This window comes from Podarcis melisellensis (genome assembly GCF_964234715.1).
Source record: "Podarcis melisellensis genome assembly, chromosome: 12".
Classification (NCBI taxonomy): Eukaryota; Metazoa; Chordata; class Lepidosauria; order Squamata; family Lacertidae; genus Podarcis; species Podarcis melisellensis.
The window spans coordinates 48499239-48509047 of record NC_138544.1 but is presented as its reverse complement, the minus strand read 5'-3'; the positions used below and the strand labels follow the sequence as shown (position 1 = coordinate 48509047).

At 44.7% G+C, this 9809-nt stretch overlaps 1 long non-coding RNA gene across 4 annotated transcripts; it reads left to right on the top strand.

Moving 5' to 3' along the window:
• Positions 1 to 995: 995 nt before the first annotated feature.
• On the top strand, positions 996 to 7490 carry LOC309353391. Of its 4 annotated transcripts, none has more exons than XR_014161787.1 (3): positions 996 to 1095; positions 4373 to 4540; positions 5880 to 6765. It is a non-coding gene; the product is annotated as an uncharacterized lncRNA (long non-coding RNA). The 4 variants fall into 4 exon arrangements; XR_014161784.1 differs by lacking the exon at positions 996 to 1095 and adding an exon at positions 6819 to 7490 and having other exon boundaries at positions 4368 to 4540; positions 5880 to 6057; XR_014161785.1 differs by lacking the exon at positions 996 to 1095 and adding an exon at positions 6819 to 7490 and having other exon boundaries at positions 4368 to 4540; positions 5880 to 6535.
• The last annotated feature ends 2319 nt before the right edge of the window (positions 7491 to 9809 follow it).

The following is a 9809-nucleotide window of genomic DNA, read 5'->3' as shown; positions in this document are numbered from 1 at the left end:
TTATTGTGCAAAAACATTATAGTGCCTTGGGGCATGCCTCTTTTCTTCTGCTTTTGGGAAGGAAAAAAGGAACACAGGGACAACATTGAGGGCGGGAGTCACTTGAAAAGGAAGATATGATGTATCACAAAATGACCCCTCACCATACTGTAAAAGGTAAAGGTAAAGGTACCCCTGCCCGTACGGGCCAGTCTTGCCAGACTCTAGGGTTGTGCGCTCATCTCACTTTAGAGGCCGGGAGCCAGCACTGTCCGCAGACACTTCCGGGTCACGTGGCTAGCATGACAAGCTGCATCTGGCGAGCCAGCGCAGCACACGGAACGCCGTTACCTTCCCGCTATAAAGCGGTACCTATTTATCTACTTGCACGTAGGGGTGCTTTCAAACTGCTAGGTTGGCAGGCGCTGGGACCGAATGACAGGAGCGCACCCCATCGCGGGGATTCGAACCGCCGACCATGCGATCGGCAAGTCCTAGGCACTGAGGTTTTTACCACAGCGCCACCCGCGTCACCATACTGTACTTCAAAGCTAATATTGTTCAGTGATTATCTCAGTTCTCTTCCTCACAGCCATTGCTTTGAGGCCAGTATATAGCATGTGTGACTTACAGAAATGGGACAAAGATCTCAAGCATTTGTCCTAAATGGAGGCGAAGGATGTTACGAAATGAGGGAAGTACAGAGACATAAACCCCACTTGTTAGCAAAGTCCCTTAAATAACACAGATGGAATACAGAGAGAAGAGAAATGCATAATACTTTACTGGGTAAATGGAAGAATAAAAGTATTGCATTTCTCTTCTCATATGAGGAGAAAAAAACAGAGGAGTGTTTGTCCTTCTTGGTAATTCAGGCCTAGTTGATACATGTATGTCAGTCCATACAACTAACATTCAGATGAAAACTCCCTCAACACTAACTAGCCAATCAGAACTCAGTTTACCTCAGCAAGGATCATGCTATTCTGACCGGTTGCTAGGCAGCACATCCACCCCCCCCACCCCTCTTGGTTGGTTGACTGTTAACAGAATTAATTCTTAGGTTACTAACTGAATGATCTCAGCTCTTCCAATACAATTGTACTTCCAATACAAGTAAGATGTATTTCCTAAGAATCACACATTCTGTAGGAAATGTTGGGTAATTTGAGGTACTTAGCATTTCAGTGCTTGTTTAGAAATCATTGTAATGATCTCTGGAGGCAAGTATCTGCAGTCAAATCCAGCAATAGAACAGTTTATGTCTTTAAGATCAGGAACATTGCAAGAGTATTGACAAACAAGGTGACCGCAGGTTCCTGACAAATGACATTTGAGCGGCACGATCAACTTTCATAGGAAGGATGCCAGACCAAATATCCTTCTCTTTAAACCAAAAATAAATTTGCATTATCTCCATAACACTTAGTCCCAAATTATAGCAGGCTGAATTTGATATCTGTTTCTAGCGTTATGTATAGAATTTGTTTTGAAATATTATTCCTATAAAAATATATTTCCTGATAATATATTTACCTCTCTGCTTCTGCCTATTTCTTTTCTTTTTTAAGAAATCTGTCACAGAAGGATAGTGGCCTAAATTTAATCAGAAAACAAGAATCAGCACAGTTTTGTGATCTCCTGATGATCCGGCAGTAGGCAGAACTATAGATTGTAATTTACAAGAATATGAGCTCTCTAAGCAGCCAATTCAATTTTACAAGTGCCTTCCTGGTTTAGGTTAAGGCAAAAGCCTCTGGAATAGACATCCTTTCCACAACCCTATAAATAGTGAGCTGCTAAAAAGTGTCACTCAGCTCTCTCAACACACAGGAATGATTGCGATGCTAGGCACATACGCAAGAAAAATATATAAATATATATATAAAACAGACAGCTTCATCCATCTCATCAGATACTGGCCTATATATTATTTATTGCCAAAAGAAAAGGAAAGATTTGAAGGCCTAATGAGACAGAGAAGTGAAAATTCTGTACATTGGAGAAACATACCCTTCCAACATTTCTCCAGTGAAAATAGGGACGTCCTAATCCGCAATACTAATACTAATATTTATACCCCACCCCTTTGACTGGGTTGCCCAGTGGCTTCCAACATATATGAACACAGAATAAAATATGTAACATTAAAAAACTTCCCTCTACAGGGCTGTCTTCAGATGTCTTCTAAAGGTTATAATTTAGTTATCTCCTTGGCTTGGGGGTCTCATAACTCCATACATTTCTTCAGTGAAAATAGGGATGTCCTAAGGAAAAACGCAGGTGGCGCTGTGGGGGCGCAGGTGGCGCTGTGGGTTAAAGCCTCAGCGCCTAGGACTTGCCGATCGAAAGGTTGGCGGTTCGAATCCCTGCGGCGGGGTGCGCTCCCGCTGCTCGGTCCCAGCGCCTGCCAACCTAGCAGTTCGAAAGCACCTCCGGGTGCAAGTAGATAAATAGGGACCGCTTACCAGCGGGAAGGTAAACGGCATTTCCGTGTGCGGCTCTGGCTCGCCAGAGCAGCGATGTCACGCTGGCCACGTGACCCGGAAGTGTCTCCGGACAGCGCTGGCCCCTGGCCTCTTAAGTGAGATGGGCGCACAACCCCAGAGTCTGTCAAGACTGGCCCGTACGGGCAGGGGTACCTTTACCTTTACCTTTAAGGAAAAACAGGACATTCCAGCATCAAATAAAAAACCAGGATGGCTTCTGTAAATCTGGGACTGTCCCTAGAAAATAGGGACACTTGGAGGGTCTGCATTGGACAAAGGCCATTCCCATAAAATTAGATATTTATAAAAGGAAGCTCCAAGGTTTTGGGGTGCCTCAGGAGGCAGAGAGATCTGTGGTCTTCCTCAGTCGAGGGGCATGGGGCATACATAAAACCTGATGGAGCAGCTTTATACATCTTGCATATACTCAACACAGTCCTTCCTCTTCAGGCAGAGGAGATGCTCTATAAGGCCAGTGTAAGACTCTTGAGAGTCCCATGGACTGCAAGAAGATCAAACCTATCCATTCTGAAGGAAATCAGCCCTGAGTGCTCACTGGAAGGCAAGATCCTGAAGCTGAGACTCCAGTACTTGGGCCACCTCATGAGAAGAGAAGACTCATTGGAAAAGACCCTGATGTTGGGAAAGATTTGGGGCACAAGGAGAAGGGGACGACAGAGGATGAGATGGTTGGACATTGTTCTCGAAGCTACGAACATGAGTTTGACCAAACTGTGGGAGGCAGTGGAAGACAGGAGTGCCTGGCATGCTCTGGTCCATGGGGTCACGAAGAGTCGGACACGGCTAAATGACTAAACAACAACAAATACATTGCACCTCCGGAGGCAGCCCCCACTGCTCAGCTGCCCTACTTGCTCCCCCCTCCACTTACTTGTCAATTGCTAATGTGGTGTCAGCACTGGCCATGCTGACACCCTCTGTCTTGCTCTGAGGAAGGCCTAGGTGTCCTTCAAAGCAAGGCATTATGGGCAAAGCAGCAAAGGAAATTGCTTGTGTCATGGCAACCAGAAATTATTGAAAAATTAGTTAAAAGATGAAAGCTGCCTGAGGCAGTTGCCTCGTTTTGGTTCATGGTAGAGCCGTCTGTGGCTCAGGATTCATTGCCTCAAGCAAGGGATTGGACAAGATGCCTACAAGACCCCCTCCAACAATGCAGAAACCAAGACTGAAGCAGAATCTGCTGGATTTGTCTGGTCTCTGGCACCAACCATGGAAACATCAACATAACTGTGTATTCTTAAAACAGCTGAAAAAGTTAGAATTCTGGGCAGTGGATTTATATTTACTGAAAGTCTCATTCTTATCTTGCAAATTCACCTGAAGTCTAAGAATACAAATCCCACCCAGGAATTTCTAAATATCGTCTGTATTGATTCTATTAGTCATGCTTTTTTCCCCAAACAACCCCCTCCAAATGACACAGCTATTCTTAAAGATGGTAAACATTGGCTTTCTTGTCCTATCATCCCAGGTCATGTATAAATCTCTTGCTTTTGATATACACACATTGATTTTTCTTCCTATTATTGTTTCATGACTCAAAGCATTTTAATGATGATTTACGGGGCTATATATTACCAGACTATAAACTTCTCTTTGCAATTAAAAACAGTTAAAAAAGAAACCTTCAACTTGAAAGCAGAGCCTCTGTTTGTTCACTGTGGTTAAAGCACAAAAGACTGGAATGCTGTATTTCCCAGGACGGACAGTGTTGTGTGGGTTTCAGCAGTGGAAAACTTCCCTGTATTTGGTTACTTAGTTCTGGTGGACTTTCCCTGTGAAGATTTAAGCATGAGAGCATTTCTGAAACCCTTCTTCCTCCTGCGTTTTATTACTGTCCTTGAGCAATAGTGAATTTCATCTCACTTTACATTTCACTCTAGGAAGAGCTTCGGATCCTTCCTTTTATCAACACCAACTTTGAGATGGACAAGATTTCCAGCTGTTCTACATCTAGAAGCTGACCAGACTGACCGCCGAGTCTTCACAATTAGTGACAAAACAGCTTCCTCCATTGCACCCAAGGATAGCAGGCTAGCTTAAAGGTAAAGGTAAGAGTTTTGGACTTGGATTTGATATCCCGCCTTTCACTCCCCTTAAGGAGTCTCAAAGTGGCTAACAATCTCCTTTCCCTTCCTCCCCCACAACAAACACTCTGTGAGGTGAGTGGGGCTGAGAGACTTCGGAGAAGTGTGACTAGCCCAAGGTCACCCAGCAGTTGCATGTGGAGGAGCAGGGAATCAAACCCAGTTCACCAGATTACGAGTCTACCATTCTTAATCACTACACCACGCTGGGACCCCTGACTGCTAAGTCCAGTTGTGAACGGCTCTGGGGTTGCGGCGCTCATCTCACATTACTGGCCGAGGGAGCCACCGTTTGTCCACAGACAGCTTCTGGGTCATGTGGCCAGCATGACTAAGCCGCTTCTGGCGAACCAGAGCAGTGCACAAAAACACCATTTACTTTCCCGCTGGATTGGTACCTATTTATCTACTTGCACTTTGACGTGCTTTCAAACTGCTAGGTTGGCAGGAGCTGGGACCGAGCAACGGGAGCTCACCCCGTCGCAGGGATTCGAACCGCCGAACTTCTGATCAGCAAGTCCTAGGTTCTGTGGCTTAGATCACAGCGCCATCCGTGTCCCTAGCAGGCTAGCTTAGGACAGGCCAAATGACACACACTGCCCTGCCCTCCATCACATCACCATTGTCTCCAGCATCTGCTGTTTGAGGCAGCCACTTCACTCTGCCTAATGTTAGGGCTGGCCCTATCTTCTTTAGAAAAGCAGCTGTGATGTTCTGTGTTGGGTACACAGTCTATCAATCAGGACAGTGAGACCCAGTTACTGGTGAGGTATACTTACCATTTCCTTAAAGCCGGCTCCCATCTTTCCAAGAACCCCAAGCTCTTTGTGCAGGTGCCCCAAATTGTGAGCCACCACATAAGAGCAACCTCCCCAAGCCCAGTGCAATCACATGTTGTTGGATTGCAACACCCACAATCCCAGAATATTGGCCACACCAGCTGGAACTGATAGGAACTGAGGTTGATAAAACCTAGAGGACATCAGGTGGAGGAAGGTTGGGTTAGAGCAGCCTTTCTCAACCTGTGGGTCCCCAGATGTTGTTGAACTACAACTCCCATCACCCCTAGCTAGCAAGGCCAGAGCTCAGGGATGATGGGAGTTGTAGTTCAACAACATCTGGGGACCCACAGGTTGTGAAAGGCAGGGCTAGAGCAGGGGATGGGTTCCAGGTACTGGGCTGGCCATCTGCTCACCCAGGCTAGTTATGGGTCCATTTCAACCAGAAGGGCAAAAAGGCCGCCTCTTCAACCTGGAACTTTGCTTGTGTAATGATTATATTTCCTGATTATTACTTCTTTCAGCTCTTGGCTTGTTCTGTGACTCATCACCCTCAGCAGGTGCCCCCAGCGATGCCCAGTTAGTAATGTCTGAAGAACAGAAGGATAGGCAATTGGACAGGAAGTCCCCATGACACTCCACCTCCAGCTTTCATCTTCTGACAACTGAGAAAGCCTCTTTCATCTCCCTTCACTCAGAGCTGTAAAACTTTTATATCAGTTGATTTCATGCAATATTAAGAGGACGTTTGTTTGCTTGGATGGAGCAGGGGTGTGAGACTTGTAACAAATGGCTTTTCACTGTGCTCACATCTGAAAAAACCAGTGGAACTTAATAGTGGAGTTTGTTCCAGTTCGGCTCATGAGGAAGATTTTTTTTATTAAAAAAAAAAGGGATTTGGGGACCAAGCTGTGGGAAATACTTTGCATTTGTGGTGTTTCCTGTACTGCTTTTGTCTGCTGTCTTGCCATTTACAAAATATTAATTTCATGGAGTTTGAAGGGACCCCAGTCCCCTGCCGGTTGAGGAAACGACATATTTTAAATGCACTGAATACATGAAGAATATTTGGCTTCATTTTTTTATATGCATTTCAGTTGTTCCCCTCTCCTTGTCATCAAGATCTCTGAATTCCTGCTTCTGATAAGTGTCGCTCAGACATGCACCAATTGTTTTACAGGTGACATACCAGCAAACAGGATTCTTGGCTTGCATTTAATTTCAACAAAGCTGTAATGTACAAAATGAAATTTGTCAGGTGCCTGTTTTTTTTTTCCTACCCCAGGAGTAAATGCAATGGGTCCATTTGATTTTCTTCATTGCTGCTTTGTTAGTCTCCTTTGCAATTTGTTCACTTAATGCAATGGCACTGACACCTAAATGCTAAATAATAAATGGTAATACAGTAAACTGGCATGTTCTAAATAAAGAAAATGGTTTTCCTCTTTATTTTTCTTGCTTAGAGGGACATGGACGGCTACAAGGAAGCTCTAGGCTTGCTGTGGGGTCATACTGCTTCACTAACAGCAACAAACTATGTGGTCCCCCTTCAGTCTCACAAACGGAGAGACCAAGAAACAGAAACTAAGGACCACATCTAGACTGTCAGTATCTTGCAGGAGGGACTCAAGGGCCTGCTGGGAAATATAGGTTTGTGTAATTAATCAATTAATCGATTTGTCACCCCTCCACTGATATTTCTAGTACCTCTGACTTGGATTAAAGTGCTCTGTTGCGCAAGCCCAACAAATCTACTTCTAAGAAAGAACTGCCTTCTTGCGGTTAGGAAAGTGACAGGGAAATGCAATGAAAAGTGAGAAATTAACAAATGATTAACAGGAAAATGTATCAACGCCACACAAGCGAAGCAGATTGCCAAGCACTCTGGAAGACAAATGATTGTCGCTGAGCACTTCTAAGCAATGACTTAGAAGCTCCTTAAAATAATAAGAGGCTACTGGGCTGGTTCAAAAGGCTTTACAGGGCAGTTCCAGTCCACAGACAAGTGTTTCTCCACCACTAGTGTATCTTAACCATGCCATGAACTGCAGGGGAGAGCAACTCCTTTTAGTCATCAGGCAAAACCCCAACCAAAACCAGACGCTTGCTGATAAATTGCGAGCAGAGCAAGCAGAAGCCGGGCAGGATATGACATGGCTGGGGCTGGAGTGAGGGAGGCGTTAGTTCCCTGACCCCGATCTGGATCACTGCGTGGATAATAATAATAATAATAATAATAATAATAATAATAATAATAATTTATTTATATCCTGCCCTCCCCAGCCGAAGTGGGGCTCAGAGTGGCTAGCAACAGTAAAAATAACACAGTTTACATAAAATCACAATCAATTAATTGAAATACACTCTAAAATCAATTCATTCTAAAATCAGTTCAGCATCAAATTAACGGCAACCATTGGGCTAGAGTTCTATGAGGATTACAAAAGGAGAGAGGGGGTCAGACTGTGCCTTGCCTTGGCCAAAGGCCTGGTGGAAGAGCTCTGGATGCCCGGCCGCAACGCTGCCCACTGCAAAAGGTGAGCGGAATTGTTACACTCTGGTTCCCCTTGTGGGCTTTCTATGGGCATCTGATTAGCCACTGTGAGAACAGGATGCTGGACTCAATGGGCCTTTGGCCTGATCCAGCAAGGCTGTTCTTGCGTTCATGCCCCAAGGGAAATTCAATTAGGTACATCTCCATGCGGCTCAACAGCATCATGTCTCAAATTAGGGTGATTCCTGATACCCCACTTGAAGTGATGTGTGTGTGTGTTTCATTGCACACTAAAGATTCACTCTAGATCTTTTATTTTTCCATTGCTGGTGTGTTTATACATTCAGGGCCAGACTAGCAGGATGAGTGAGTGAATGTATCTCTGTCTCACTTTTCAAATTGTTTTCAAATAGCAACTTTGGGGTCCTCCCAATCTGGATTAGAACTATGACACGTGAGAGGGGAAGGGATCTTTAACCTCTTCCTACTGGAGCAATTTGTAGCATAGGGGTGAAATTTTCATCAGAAAAATAGAGTAGGGGAAAAGGATAAGCCCCTCCCCTCTGCCACTGTCCTGATCTGGATCAATACCCTCCTTTCCCTCCCCTGCTCTGCTGAAGCTGCTATTTGAAAAAAAGGGGGTTTGGCCCTTAATGAGGAATTAGAATAAACTCACTGCCTGCCCTGAATGGGTTAAACTACCTTTAATTGCAGGTGATGAATATTAAACATACACAGAAGATAAGAAGAGCTGTTAAAAATAAAGAGAGTCATCTCTTTTTCAGCAAATCAAGTCGGCAATAATGTCGGAAAAATCTGAAAATGAGTGCAAGCGCTGCCGACTGTTACTCAGAGCAAAGAATTATTGATCCTTGGCTGTCTCTATTGATTTTATGTCACTTCTGTGATTTAATCATGTTTTTCCTTGTTATCTCTTTGCAGCCTTTTCTTCTATTGTCTGGCAGAAGAACTCAGCCAAGGCCTTTTCAGTCTGTGATGACGGCGATCAAAATAACTTTGACTTCCATTTGCATTGTTTTCAAGAAATGATTAAACAATCCCAAGGCATCAAGACCCCTTTGTTCCTCTGTGTCATGCCATGCAGAATGGAGAATTGAAAACACTTTCAGAAGGAGAGGGGGCTGTCACTTTTCTTAGAAAGATTTAGATGGGCTGGTAAATCCTCCTCTGGTTTGGACGGCATATTGCTACGAAGAGATTCAGCAGTCTGCTTATATTCGGAAGCGCTTTCAGCTGAAACACGGGGGCCTCGTTTAGCAGGATGCTGAGTGCATGGAGAGTGTGCAGATTTGCAATGCTTTCTCTGCCTGATGGAGGCAGAGAATCGTCTGGTTTGCAACTATAAAGGTTCTCTATGCTGATGGTTGTTAGTTTCCATAAAAGAAATATCAGCTGCAAGGGGTGTGTGTGTGTGTGTGTGTGTGGTTCAACGCACCTTTCCGAGCTGTGTAGGAGAGAGAATTTTAGCAGGAGTAGTCTTGCCATTTCAGCAGGCATGGCTTGCCCATCTACTGAAATTGCCTCTTCTGTGCAACTACAGACCCTCCAAGTGTCCCTATTTCTCAGGGATGTCCCTGATTTAGAGAAGCCATCCCAGTTTCTGACCTGATCCCAGAATGTCCCACTTTTCCTTAGGATGTCTCTATTTTCATTGGAGAAATGTTGGAGGGTATGCAACTATTGAGGTCCTCTAATGGTTCTGGCAACCCTTGGCCCACAGCATGTGTGGGGGGACAACAACAACAACAACAACAACAACAACAACAACAACAACAACAGATCCCCCTTCCCCTGGACGATGGTACCAGTCCAGATTCGCCCTTCCTTCCTTCCTTCCTTCCTTCCTTCCTTCCTTCCTTCCTTCCTTCCTTCCTTCCTTCCTTCCAAAACCAGCCCAGGACAGTATTTATTCTGGCTCTTAGTTTCCTTTAAAATGGAA